The 13,560-nt window shown below is 48.3% G+C and overlaps 1 pseudogene; it reads right to left on the reverse strand.

Moving 5' to 3' along the window:
• LOC123999734 overlaps positions 1-13,310 on the reverse strand; it is a 64,401-nt pseudogene extending 51,091 nt beyond the window's left edge.
• Between the last annotated feature and the right edge of the window lie 250 nt (positions 13,311-13,560).

The following is a 13,560-nucleotide window of genomic DNA, read 5'->3' on the forward strand; positions in this document are numbered from 1 at the left end:
ATTGTCATATATTGTCATGTCTTGTCCCTGTGCTTTCTCTTCTCTTCGTTTCCCCCTGCTGGTCGTATTAGGTTTCTTTCTCTCTCTCTATCCCTCTCTCTCTCTATCGTTCCGTTCCTGCTCCCAGCTGTTCCTCATTCTCCTAACGACCTCGTTTACTCTCTCACACCTGTCCCCTATTTTGCCCTCTGATTAGATCTCTATTTCTCTCTCGGTTTCTGCCTCTGTCCTTGTCGGATTCTTGTTTGCTGTGTCCTTGTTCCGTCCTGTCGTGTTTTGCCTTTTCATCAGATGCTGCGTGTGAGACCCTGGCCGCTCAGGTCTCCGACCTCTCAAAACATTTTCACAATCTCCGTCTCTATCCACCAGCTACTTCCTGGGCTTCCGAGTCTCCGGAGCCCAGAATTAATAACCCACCGTGTTACTCTGGGCAGCCCACTGAATGCCGCTCGTTTCTCACCCAGTGTGATATTGTGTTCTCTCTCCAGCCCAACACATACTCAAGGGGTAGAGCTCGTATCGCCTACGTCATATCTCTCCTTACTGGACGGGCTCGTGAGTGGGGCACGGCAATCTGGGAGGCAAGGGCTGAGTGTACTAACGAGTATCAGAACTTTAAAGAGGAGATGATACGGGTTTTTGATCGTTCAGTTTTTGGGAAAGAAGCTTCCAGGGCCCTGGCTTCCCTATGTCAAGGTAATCGATCCATAACGGATTACTCTATAGAGTTTCGCACTCTTGCTGCCTCCAGTGACTGGAACGGCCGGCGTTGCTCGCTCGTTTTCTGGAGGGTCTCACGCTGAGGTTAAGGATGAGATTCTCTCCCGGGAGGTTCCTTCCAGCGTGGATTCTTTGATTGAACTCGCCATCCGCATAGAACGACGGGTAGATCTTCGTCACCGAGCTCGTGGAAGAGAGCTCGCGTTAACAGTGTCCCCCTCTCCGCATCACTACCATCTCCCCCACTGGCTCAGGTGTTGAGCCCATGCAGCTGGGGGTATTCGCATCTCGACTAAGGAGAGGGAACGGAGAATCACCAACTGCCTCTGTCTCTATTGCGGTTCCGCTGGACATTTTGTCATTTCATGTCCAGTAAAAGCCAGAGCTCATCAGTAAGCGGAGGGCTACTGGTGAGCGCTACTACTCAGGTCTCTCCATCAAGATCCTGTACTACCTTGTCGGTCCATCTACGCTGGACCGGTTCGGCAGCTTCCTGCAGTGCCTTGATAGACTCTGGGGCTGAGGGCTGTTTTATGGACGAAGCCTGGGCTCGGGAACATGACATTCCTCTCAGACAGTTAGGGGAGCCCACGGCCATGTTCGCCTTGGATGGTAGTCCTCTCCCCAGTATATTATGTGAAACACTACCTTTAACCCTCACTGTTTCTGGTAATCATAGTGAAACCATTTCTTTTTTGATTCTTCGTTCACCTTTTACACCTGTTGTTTTGGGTCATCCCTGGCTAGTGTGTCATAATCCTTCTATTAATTGGTCTAGTAATTCTATCCTATCCTGGAACGTTTCTTGTCATGTGAAATGTTTAATGTCTGCTATCCCTCCTGTTTTTTCTGCCCCCTCTTCACAGGAGGAGCCTGGTGATTTGACAGGGGTGCCGGAGGAATATCATGATCTGCGCACGGTCTTCAGTCGGTCCAGGGCCACCTCCCTTCCTCCTCACCGGTCGTATGATTGTAGTATTGATCTCCTTCCGGGGACCACTCCCCCCCCCGGGGTAGACTATACTCTCTGTCGGCTCCCGAACGTAAGGCTCTCAAAGATTATCTGTCTGTTGCTCTCGACGCCGGTACCGTAGTCCCTTCTTCCTCTCCCGCCGGAGCAGGGTTTTTTTTTGTTAAGAAGAAGGACGGTATCCTGCGCCCCTGCGTGGATTATCGAGGACTGAATGACATAACGGTTAAGAATCGTTATCCGCTTCCCCTTATGTCGTCAGCCTTCGAGATTCTGCAGGGAGCCAGGTTCTTTACTAAGTTGGACCTTCGTAACGCTTACCATCTCGTGCGCATCAGGGAGGGGGACGAGTGGAAAACGGCGTTTAACACTCCGTCAGGAGTGTTTTCGTTTACCTTGACGATATCCTGATTTTTTCACCGTCACTCCAGATTCATGTTCAGCACGTTCGACGTGTTCTCCAGCGCCTTTTAGAGAATTGTCTTTATGTGAAGGCTGAGAAGTGCGCTTTTCATGTCTCCTCCGTCACATTTCTCGGTTCTGTTATTTCCGCTGAAGGCATTCAGATGGATCCCGCTAAGGTCCATGCTGTCAGCGATTGGCCCGTCACTAAGTCACGTGTCGAGCTGCAGCGCTTTCTCGGTTTCGCGAATTTCTATCGGCGTTTCATTCGTAATTTCGGTCAAGTGGCAGCTCCTCTCACAGCCCTTACTTCTGTCAAGACGTGCTTTAAGTGGTCCGTTTCCGCCCAGGGAGCTTTTGATCTCCTCAAGAAGCGTTTTACATCCGCTCCTATCCTTGTTACTCCTGACGTCACTAAACAATTCATTGTCGAGGTTGACGCGTCAGAGGTGGGCGTGGGAGCCATTCTGTCCCAGCGCTCCCATTCTGATGATAAGGTCCACCCTTGCGCGTATTTTTCTCATCGCCTGTCGCCGTCGGAACGTAACTATGAATTTGTAAGTCGCTCTGGATAAGAGCGTCTGCTAAATGACTTAAATGTAAATGTAAATGTGGGAAACCGCAAACTGCTCGCCATCCGCTTAGCCCTAGGCGAATGGCGACAGTGGTTGGAGGGGGCGACCGTTCCTTTTGTCGTTTGGACTGACCATAAGAACCTTGAGTACATCCGTTCTGCCAAACGACTCAATGCGCGTCAGGCTCGTTGGGCGTTGTTTTTCGCTCGTTTCGAGTTCGTTATTTCTTATCGTCCGGGCACTAAGAACACCAAGCCTGATGCCTTATCCCGTCTCTTTAGTTCTTCTGTGGCTTCTACTGATCCCAAGGGGATTCTTCCTTATGGGCGTGTTGTCGGGTTGACTGTCTGGGGAATTGAGAGACAGGTAAAGCAAGCACTCACTCACACTCCGTCGCCGCGCGCTTGTCCTAGGAACCTTCTTTTCGTTCCCGTTTCTACTCGTCTGGCCGTTCTTCAGTGGGCTCACTCTGCCAAGTTAGCTGGCCACCCCGGCGTTCGGGGTACGCTTGCTTCTATTCGCCAGCGTTTTTGGTGGCCTACTCAGGAGCGTGACGCGCCGTTTCGTGGCTGCTTGTTCGGACTGCGCGCAGACTAAGTCAGGTAACTCTCCTCCTGCCGGTCGTCTCAGACCGCTTTCCATTCCCTCTCGACCATGGTCTCACATCGCCTTAGACTTTATTACCGGTCTGCCTTCGTCAGCGGGGAAGACTGTTATTCTAACGGTTGTCGATAGGTTCTCTAAGGCGGCTCATTTTATTCCCCTCGCTAAGCTTCCTTCCGCTAAAGAGACGGCACAAATCATCATTGAGAATGTGTTCAGAATTCATGGCCTTCCGTCAGACGCCGTTTCGGACAGGGGTCCGCAATTCACGTCTCAGTTTTGGAGGGAGTTTTGTCGTTTGATTGGGGCTTCCGTCAGTCTCTCTTCCGGTTTTCATCCCCAGTCTAACGGTCAAGCAGAACGGGCCAATCAGACTATTGTTCGCATCTTACGCAGTCTTTCCTTTCGAAACCCTGCGTCTTGGGCAGAACAGCTCCCCTGGGCAGAATACGCTCACAACTCGCTTCCTTCGTCTGCGACCGGGCTATCTCCTTTTCAGAGTAGCCTTGGGTACCAGCCCCCTCTGTTCTCGTCCCAGCTCGCCGAGTCCAGCGTTCCCTCCGCTCAGGCTTTTGTCCAACGTTGTGAGCGCACCTGGAAGAGGGTCAGGTCTGCACTTTGCCGTTATAGGGCGCAGACTGTGAGAGCCGCTAATAAGCGTAGGACTAAGAGTCCTAGGTATTGTCGCGGTCAGAGAGTATGGCTCTCCACTCGTAACCTTCCCCTTACGACAGCTTCTCGCAAATTGACCCCGCGGTTCATTGGTCCGTTCCGTATTTCTCAGGTCGTTAATCCTGTCGCAGTGCGACTTCTTCTTCCGCGACATCTTCGTCGCGTCCACCCAGTCTTCCATGTCTCCTGTGTCAAGCCTTTTCTTTGCGCCCCCGTTAGTCTTCCCCCTCCCCCCCCCGTCCTTGTCGAGGGCGCACCTCAACAACTAGAGGATTTATGTTTTCCCTGTTTGGACATCTCCTGTAAGGATTGAGGATTATGTTTTCACTGTTTGGACTTTAATAAACTCAGTTTCTGTTAAGTCGCTGTTGGGTCCTCACTCACCTGCATAACACGTTGGATATGGAGGATTCGAAATGCCTCAACAGGACAAATGATTGTATATGGTGGTCACTAGGAGATGTCCTTATATCCACCCCCCTTATTGAGTGTGTGTTCATACTAGATGAGTCAACCTCATATACACACACATCTGCAAAGGGTTCTCAAGCTTACTCAAACCCCCATCTGCCAGTGACAAGCCTGTGCAAGCTCTGTAACTTTGCTTGTGTTTGAGTCTGGACTCTGCCAGTGCCCCCCACCCACATTATAGAAGTTCAAAGATGTGAGTCTCTCTCATTACCATATATATCTCTCTCTCTCTCTCTCTCTCTCTCTCTCTCTCTCTCTCTCTCTCTCTCTCTCTCTCTCTCTCTCTCTCTCTCTCTCTCTCTCTCTCTCTCTCTCTCTCTCTCTCTCTCTCTCTCTCTCTCTCTCTCTAGATTAGAATTCCTGCTGAGAAGTGGTGAAAAGCATGCTGCTAAATAGAGGCTGCTCATTACGTGACTTAATAAAATATCACATTGGAAGTGGAACAGCAATGAAGCTTAAATATGTTTCTTAACCAGGCAGGTCAGTTAAGAACAAATTCTTATTTTCAATGACAGCCTAGAAACAGTGGGTTAACTGCCTGTTCAAGGGCAGAACAACAGATCTGTACCTTGTCAGCTCAGGGGTTTGAACTCGCAACTTTCAGGTTTCTAGTCCAACACTAACCACTAGGCTACCCTGCCACCTCTCATCAACATAAAAGCACTAACATGTGAAGTAAAAAGCATTTTGATACCTGTTTCTCTTGATATACAGTAGACACATAAGAGACCCTTTTTGAATCTATTGAGTTTGAAGTGATTTGTGCTCATGGTGAAGCAATAGCCTTTTGGAGAGAGAAAACGGTGCCATCATAGTGAGCGATGAATCCTCCTCACATAGCACAGCGAAAACAGAGTCTTTATTCCAGTAAAGGAAATAGGCAATACTCCTAGACAAATCAGAGCAGAAAACAAAACATAAAAAACTAATTCCACTCGTAGTGACGAGGACAGACTGGAGACTCGACCATAAACTGTAGGTTGCCTCGGGAAGGCACCGACCGTAGCAGACTCAGACACCTGCTCACACGCAGCATCTGAGGGAAACAAGACACGACAGGGCGAGACAAAGACACAGCACGGCGAACAATATACAAGGATCCGACAGGACAGAAACGGAAGACAAGGGGAGAAATAGGGACTCTAATCAGAGGGCAAGATACGGAACAGGTGTGAAAAGATTAGATGATTGAGTAGGGGAATAGGAACAGCTGGGAGCAGGGACGGAACGATAGAGAGAAGAGAGAGAGGGAGGGAGAGAGAAAAAAGGAAACGAACCTAATAAGACCAGCAGGGGGAAAACGAACAGAAGGGAAAGCAAAATGACAAGACAATATAAGACAAAACATGACAGTACCCCCCCACTCACCGAGCGCCTCCTGGCGCACTCAAGGAGGAATCCTGGCGGCAACGGAGGAAATCATCAATCAGCGAACGGTCCAGCACGTCCCGAGACGGAACCCAACTCCTCTCCTCAGGACCGTAACCCTCCCAATCCACTAAGTATTGGTGACCCCGTCCCCGAGAACGTCCATGATCCTACGTACCTTGTAAATAGGTGCGCTCTCGACAAGGACGGGGGGGGGGGAGAGGAACGGGGGTGCGAAGAAAGGGCTTGACACAGGAGACATGGAAGACAGGATGGACGCGCCGAAGATGTCGCGGAAGAAGCAGTCGCACAGCGACAGGATTGACGACCTGGGAGACACGGAACGGACCAATGAACCGCGGAGTCAACTTACGAGAAGCTGTCGTAAGGGGAAGGTTACGAGTGGAAAGCCACACTCTCTGGCCGCAACAATACCTAGGACTCTTAATCCTACGTTTATTGGCGGCTCTCACAGTCTGTGCCCTGTAACGGCAAAGTGCAGACCTCACCCTCCTCCAGGTGCGCTCACAACGTTGGACAAACGCTTGAGCGGAGGGAACGCTGGACTCGGCAAGCTGGGATGAGAACAGAGGAGGCTGGTAACCCAGACTACTCTGAAACGGAGATAACCCGGTAGCAGACGAAGGAAGCGAGTTGTGAGCGTATTCTGCCCAGGGGAGCTGTTCTGCCCAAGACGCAGGGTTTCTAAAAGAAAGGCTGCGTAGGATGCGACCAATCGTCTGATTGGCCCTTTCTGCTTGACCGTTAGACTGGGGATGAAACCCGGAAGAGAGACTGACGGACGCACCAATCAAACGACAGAACTCCCTCCAAAACTGTGACGTGAATTGCGGACCTCTGTCTGAAACGGCGTCTAACGGGAGGCCATGAATTCTGAACACATTCTCGATGATGATTTGTGCCGTCTCCTTAGCGGAAGGAAGCTTAGCGAGGGGAATGAAATGTGCCGCCTTAGAGAACCTATCGACAACCGTAAGAATCACAGTCTTCCCCGCAGACAAAGGCAGACCGGTAATGAAGTCTAAAGCGATGTGAGACCATGGTCGAGAAGGAATGGGAAGCGGTCTGAGACGACCGGCAGGAGGAGAGTTACCTGACTTAGTCTGTGCGCAGTCCGAACAAGCAGCCACGAAACGGCGCGTGTCACGCTCCTGAGTAGGCCACCAAAAGCGCTGGCGAATAGAAGCAAGAGTACCTCGAACGCCGGGATGACCAGCTAACTTGGCAGAGTGAGCCCACTGAAGAACAGCCAGACGAGTAGAAACAGGAACGAAAAGAAGGTTACTAGGACAAGCGCGCGGCGACGCAGTGTGCGTGAGTGCTTGCTTAACCTGTCTTTCAATTCCCCAGACTGTCAACCCGACAACACGCCCATAAGGAAGAATCCCTCGGGATCAGTAGAAGCCACAGAAGAACTAAAGAGACGGGATAAGGCATCAGGCTTGGTGTTCTTACTACCCGGACGGTAAGAAATCACAAACTCGAAACGAGCGAAAAACAACGCCCAACGAGCTTGACGTGCATTAAGTCGTTTGGCAGAACGGATGTACTCAAGGTTCTTATGGTCTGTCCAAACGACAAAAGGAACGGTCGCCCCCTCCAACCACTGTCGCCATTCGCCTAGGGCTAAGCGGATGGCGAGCAGTTCGCGGTTACCCACATCATAGTTGCGTTCCGATGGCGACAGGCGATGAGAAAAATAAGCGCAAGGATGAACCTTATCGTCAGACTGGAAGCGCTGGGATAGAATGGCTCCCACGCCTACCTCTGAAGCGTCAACCTCGACAATGAATTGTTTAGTGACGTCAGGAGTAACGAGGATAGGAGCGGACGTAAAACGTTCTTTGAGAAGATCAAAAGCTCCCTGGGCGGAACCGGACCACTTAAAACACGTCTTGACAGGAGTAAGAGCTGTGAGAGGGGCAGCAACTTGACCGAAATTACGAATGAAACGCCGATAGAAATTAGCGAAACCTAGAAAGCGCTGCAACTCGACACGTGACCTTGGAACGGGCCAATCACTGACAGCTTGGACCTTAGCGGGATCCATCTGAATGCCTTCAGCGGAAATAACAGAACCGAGAAAAGTGACGGAGGAGACATGAAAAGAGCACTTCTCAGCCTTCACGTAGAGACAATTCTCTAAAAGGCGCTGGAGTACACGTCGAACGTGCTGAACATGAATCTCGAGTGACGGTGAAAAAATCAGGATATCGTCAAGGTAGACAAAAACAAAGATGTTCAGCATGTCTCTCAGAACATCATTAACTAATGCCTGAAAAACAGCTGGCGCATTGGCGAGACCAAACGGCAGAACCCGGTACTCAAAATGCCCTAACGGAGTGTTAAACGCCGTTTTCCACTCGTCCTCCTCTCTGATGCGCACGAGATGGTAAGCGTTACGAAGGTCCAACTTAGTAAAGAACCTGGCTCCCTGCAGAATCTCGAAGGCTGATGACATAAGGGGAAGCGGATAACGATTCTTAACCGTTATGTCATTCAGCCCTCGATAATCCACGCAGGGGCGCAGAGTACCGTCCTTCTTCTTAACAAAAAAAAACCCCGCCCCGGCAGGGGAGGAAGAAGGCACTACGGTGCCGGCGTCAAGAGACACAGACAAATAATCCTCGAGAGCCTTACGTTCGGGAGCCGACAGAGAGTATAGTCTACCCCGAGGAGGAGTGGTCCCCGGAAGGAGATCAATACTACAATCATACGACCGGTGAGGAGGAAGGGAGTTGGCTCTGGACCGACTGAAGACCGTGCGCAGATCATGATATTCCTCCGGCACTCCTGTCAAATCGCCAGGTTCCTCCTGAGAAGTGGGGACAGAAGAAACGGGAGGGATAGCAGACATTAAACACTTCACATGACAAGAAACGTTCCAGGATAGGATAGAATTACTAGACCAATTAATAGAAGGATTATGACATACTAGCCAGGGATGACCCAAAACAACAGGTGTAAAAGGTGAACGAAAAATCAAAAAGGAAATAGTCTCACTGTGGTTACCAGATACTGTGAGGGTTAAAGGTAGTGTCTCATATCTGATACTGGGGAGATGACTACCATCTAAGGTGAACATGGGCGTAGGCTTCCCTAACTGTCTGAGAGGAATGTCATGTTTCCGAGCCCATGCTTCGTCCATAAAACAACCCTCAGCCCCAGAGTCTATCAAGGCACTGCATGTAGCAGCCGAACCGGTCCAGCGTAGATGGACCGACATAGTAGTACAGGATCTTGATGGAGAGACCTGAGTAGTAGCGCTCACCAGTAGCCCTCCGCTTACTGATGAGCTCTGGCTTTTACTGGACATGAATTGACAAAATGTCCAGCAAGTCTGCAATAGAGGCACAGGCGGTTGGTGATCCTCCGTTCCCTCTCCTTAGTCGAAATGCGAATACCTCCCAGCTGCATGGGCTCAGTCTCTGAGCCAGAGGGGGGAGATGGTTGCGAAGCGGAGAGGGGAAACACCGTTAACGCGAGCTCTCTTCCACGAGCTTGGTGACGAAGATCTACCCGTCGTTCTATGCGGATGGCGAGTGCAATCAAAGAGTCCACACTGGAAGGAACCTCCCGGGAGAGAATCTCATCTTTAACCTCTGCGTGGAGTCCCTCCAGAAAACGAGCGAGCAGCGCCGGCTCGTTCCAGTCACTAGAGGCAGCAAAACTCTATAGAGTAATCCGTTATGGATCGATCACCTTGACATAGGGAAGCCAGGGCCCTAGAAGCCTCCCTACCAAAAACTGAACGATCAAAAACCCGAATCATCTCCTCTTTAAAGTTCAGGTAATTGTTAGAACAATCAGCCCTTGCCTCCCAGATAGCTGTGCCCCACTCTCGAGCCCGGCCAGTAAGGAGTGATATGACGTAAACAACCCGAGCTCTCTCTCTAGAGTATGTGTTGGGTTGGAGAGAGAACACAATATCACACTGGGTGAGAAAGGAGCGGCACTCCGTGGGCTGCCCGGAGTAACAAGGTGGGTTATTAACCCTGGGTTCCGGAGGCTCGGCAGACCAGGAAGTAGCAGGTGGCACGAGACGAAGATTCTGGAACTGTCCAGAGAGGTCAGAAACCTGAGCGGCCAGGTTCTCCACGGCATGACGAGCAGCAGACAATTCCTGCTCGTGTCTGCCGAGCATGGCTCCTTGGATCTCGACGGCAGTGTTACGAGAATCTGTAGTCGCTGGGTCCATTCTTGGTCGGATCCTTCTGTTATGCAGGTGAATGAGGACCCAAAAGCGACTTGGCGAAAACAGAGTCTTTATTCCAGTAAAGGAAATAGGCAATACTCCTAGACAAATCAGAGCAGAAAACAAAACATAAAAAACTAATTCCACTCGTAGTGACGAGGACAGACTGGAGACTCGACCATAAACTGTAGGTTGCCTCGGGAAGGCACCGACCGTAGCAGACTCAGACACCTGCTCACACGCAGCATCTGAGGGAAACAAGACACGACAGGGCGAGACAAAGACACAGCACGGCGAACAATATACAAGGATCCGACAGGACAGAAACGGAAGACAAGGGGAGAAATAGGGACTCTAATCAGAGGGCAAGATACGGAACAGGTGTGAAAAGATTAGATGATTGAGTAGGGGAATAGGAACAGCTGGGAGCAGGGACGGAACGATAGAGAGAAGAGAGAGCGGGAGGGAGAGAGAAAAAAGGAAACGAACCTAATAAGACCAGCAGGGGGAAAACGAACAGAAGGGAAAGCAAAATGACAAGACAATATAAGACAAAACATGACAGTGCTTACCAGACACTGTATTGTAATGACCAGGTTCACATTCTAATGGAGGGGCACTTTGACTGACAAATGACAGAGGTCAAACTGAGTAAAACACTATGTCCCACCTCCTCCCTAGCAGCACTAGCAGCGTCCGATTAGCAGGAGGTATGTGTGTGTGTGTGTGTGTGTGTGTGTGTGTGTGTGTGTGTGTGTGTGTGTGTGTGTGTGTGTGTGTGTGTGTGTGTGTGTGTGTGTGTGTGTGTGTGTGTGTGTGTGTGTGTGTGTGTGTGTGTGTGTGTGTGTGTGTGTGTGTGTGTGTGTGTGCGTGCGTGCGTGTGTGTGTGTGATGTGTGTTCTCTCACAAAACTTTCGAAACATATACAGTAGCTACATGTCAGGTACGTACTTGTCTTTGCCGATCGTCTCATAGTCTTTCACAATCACGTCTATAAAGGAGGACGCATCCAATGGGGAGCCCTTTAGGTCGAACTCAAGCACCTGCAACCACAAATTGAGTTAGTTCATAAAAAACGCAACTTTGCCAATGTTAGTTAAATTATGAAACATGGGGGATTTAAATGCTTTAAATCCAAGGGGAAGTGTTCACAGTTATCATTCCTATCTAATAATAACTACACACAGCGGACAACATTTTAGCCTCATTCCCTAATTCATTCTCATATCCTCCTCCACACAAAACTTCACTCTCAAGACCTTTTTCAACATTCCCAGAGACTGCGAGAGAGAGGATGGATTGTAAATGTTAATATTTATACTTACTTCATTCCACACAGGATTGAGTTCACTATCAATTGCATTAGTTTTCTTCTTTTCACCTGTAGCATTTACACAAAGTGGCAAGATTAAAACACACAATATATGTTTTTATATATACCCTGCATATAACTAGGCAAGTCAGTTAAGAACAAATTCTTATTTACAATGATGGCCGACACCGGCCAAACCCGGTTGATGCTGGGCAAATTTTGCACCGCCCTACGAGACTCCCAATCACGGTCGGTTGTGATACAGCCTGGAATCAAACCAGGGTGTCTGTAGTGACACCTCAAGCATTGAGATGCAGTGCCTTAGACAGCTGTGCCACTCGGGAGTATATGCATGGGTACAATATATTTCTCTGGGTCCAATGCAGACGTTTTTATCTGAATATCAAATCATTCCTGGGTAACAATTATGTTACTGTGATTGTTTTGAACTAAATGGTCAAAAAATAAACAAAAATAGCTTCTTTGCAAAAATGCAAAGTTCTCAAGCAATAATTTTGCAAGGACTGTTTAGGAGTGGTTTAAGTGGGGAGGGGAAAACTAGCTGTTATTGGTAGAGAGGGTTGTTTCTTATTGGTCTCTTAACTAATTTACTGCCTGGTGATGTCACCAGGTAGGCCAAAATTCTACCCCACCAAAACAGGCTGACATTTTAGGCAGTCTATTCAAACAGCTCTTACACTAAAAGGGCATTATCATAATTTTCACAATTTCAATTTCCAACCTCATAATGGAAAAATATATATAAAACACAGGTATATCATGTTTTTAATTGCACTGGGCCTTTAACATATATAGGTAGTTTTAAAATGAGTAATAACTACAACGTCCCTGGGCTGGTAACACATTGAGCCAACTTACAGTGGCAACATATTGAACCATAAAAGTTGAATGTGCATCTTGGACTGACTCTTGTCCTAAAATATCCATACAAAAATGAAGCACATTGACCCAGCTGCAGAGCTCTTCATGACAGGGGGAGAATGGATGATTCCAACCCTTTATATGGGAATGTGTTTTCCGTCTGTGTAACACAATACAGGCAACGTGATTTAATGTGACTCATTGCCTTAAAGCAGGCAAAATGAGGTTTGGGAATCTCAGAACTAATGCACAGTACCATTGTTGTACCTTCAATGCAATTCATAGTAGTTTTGTGCCCTTACATGCGCACAGTTAACGATGCAGTACTTCAACTTTGAATACAAAGAGCATCATGTTTGTGTTTATTGAACATGTTAAATGTTTGGGGACTACAAAATCCATCAGAATATCATTTTATTGTGGAATATTGCAGTTGTTGGTTCAAAGAATAAATGATAGACAGAAAATTGGTCGACTAACCCAACATTGACAGCAAGGGGCAGAAAGGATAATATGACTTTAAAATAAAGACAACTATAAAGTAGCCTAACTAAGAAATAGGCTACGACCCGAAAGCAACTCTGCATGTCTTCATCTTTGATTTATATTAGCCTACATTTGGAGAACGTCTTTGATCCAGATGTGTTGAACTTCTCAAGAATAGCCAACCATCAAGGCATTGAAACCAAAGAGTAGATGTAGGCTAAATGCCACAGCAAGAGGCAACAAAACAACAACTCACCTTTGAACACTACCGCTGCTATGGGATCTGGGTTTCCGAGTTCCTTTTTGGGGATGCCTTTGGCTGATTCCACTACGACGCGCAACATTATTACAGAGTTGTTCAAGTCTGTAGTATAACTTCCTTATGAATCACAGCATGTTCCTCTGCCAAGGCGTCTCTTCACCAGCGCTCATTGTAACAGAGGAAATGCTCCTTTAGAGGAGAAGTGAAGTCACGAATTATTTGGCTATTCACTGTAAGAGTCAGCAAGGAACAAAATATTATGGATGTGTGTTAAAAAGTATTCCATCACGTCGTGTAGGCTATAGTCAAAATCTGTTAGGTTACTAGCCATCCTACTTGTTACATCTACTTCTACTTCTTGTGATATCGTTATGAGTTAATAAACAAACTTGACGCTGTCAAAATATTGTTTTACTATAGGCCACTCAAAAAGGCTACAATTCGTCATAGCCTACGATGATGATTTACATGCATCTGGTAACAGCTTTTTAGTCTATCGTGGTTTAAATGTAGCATACAACGCAGCGCCACCCAGTGGTGATGGGGTTGTACAACGCTGAGTGTGGTACCCTAAAATGACCGCGGCGATTATCCTCTAAACAAAAGATATCCCATGATCAT

Source organism: Oncorhynchus gorbuscha, linkage group LG16 (genome assembly GCF_021184085.1).
Source record: "Oncorhynchus gorbuscha isolate QuinsamMale2020 ecotype Even-year linkage group LG16, OgorEven_v1.0, whole genome shotgun sequence".
Lineage (NCBI taxonomy): Eukaryota > Metazoa > Chordata > Actinopteri > Salmoniformes > Salmonidae > Oncorhynchus > Oncorhynchus gorbuscha.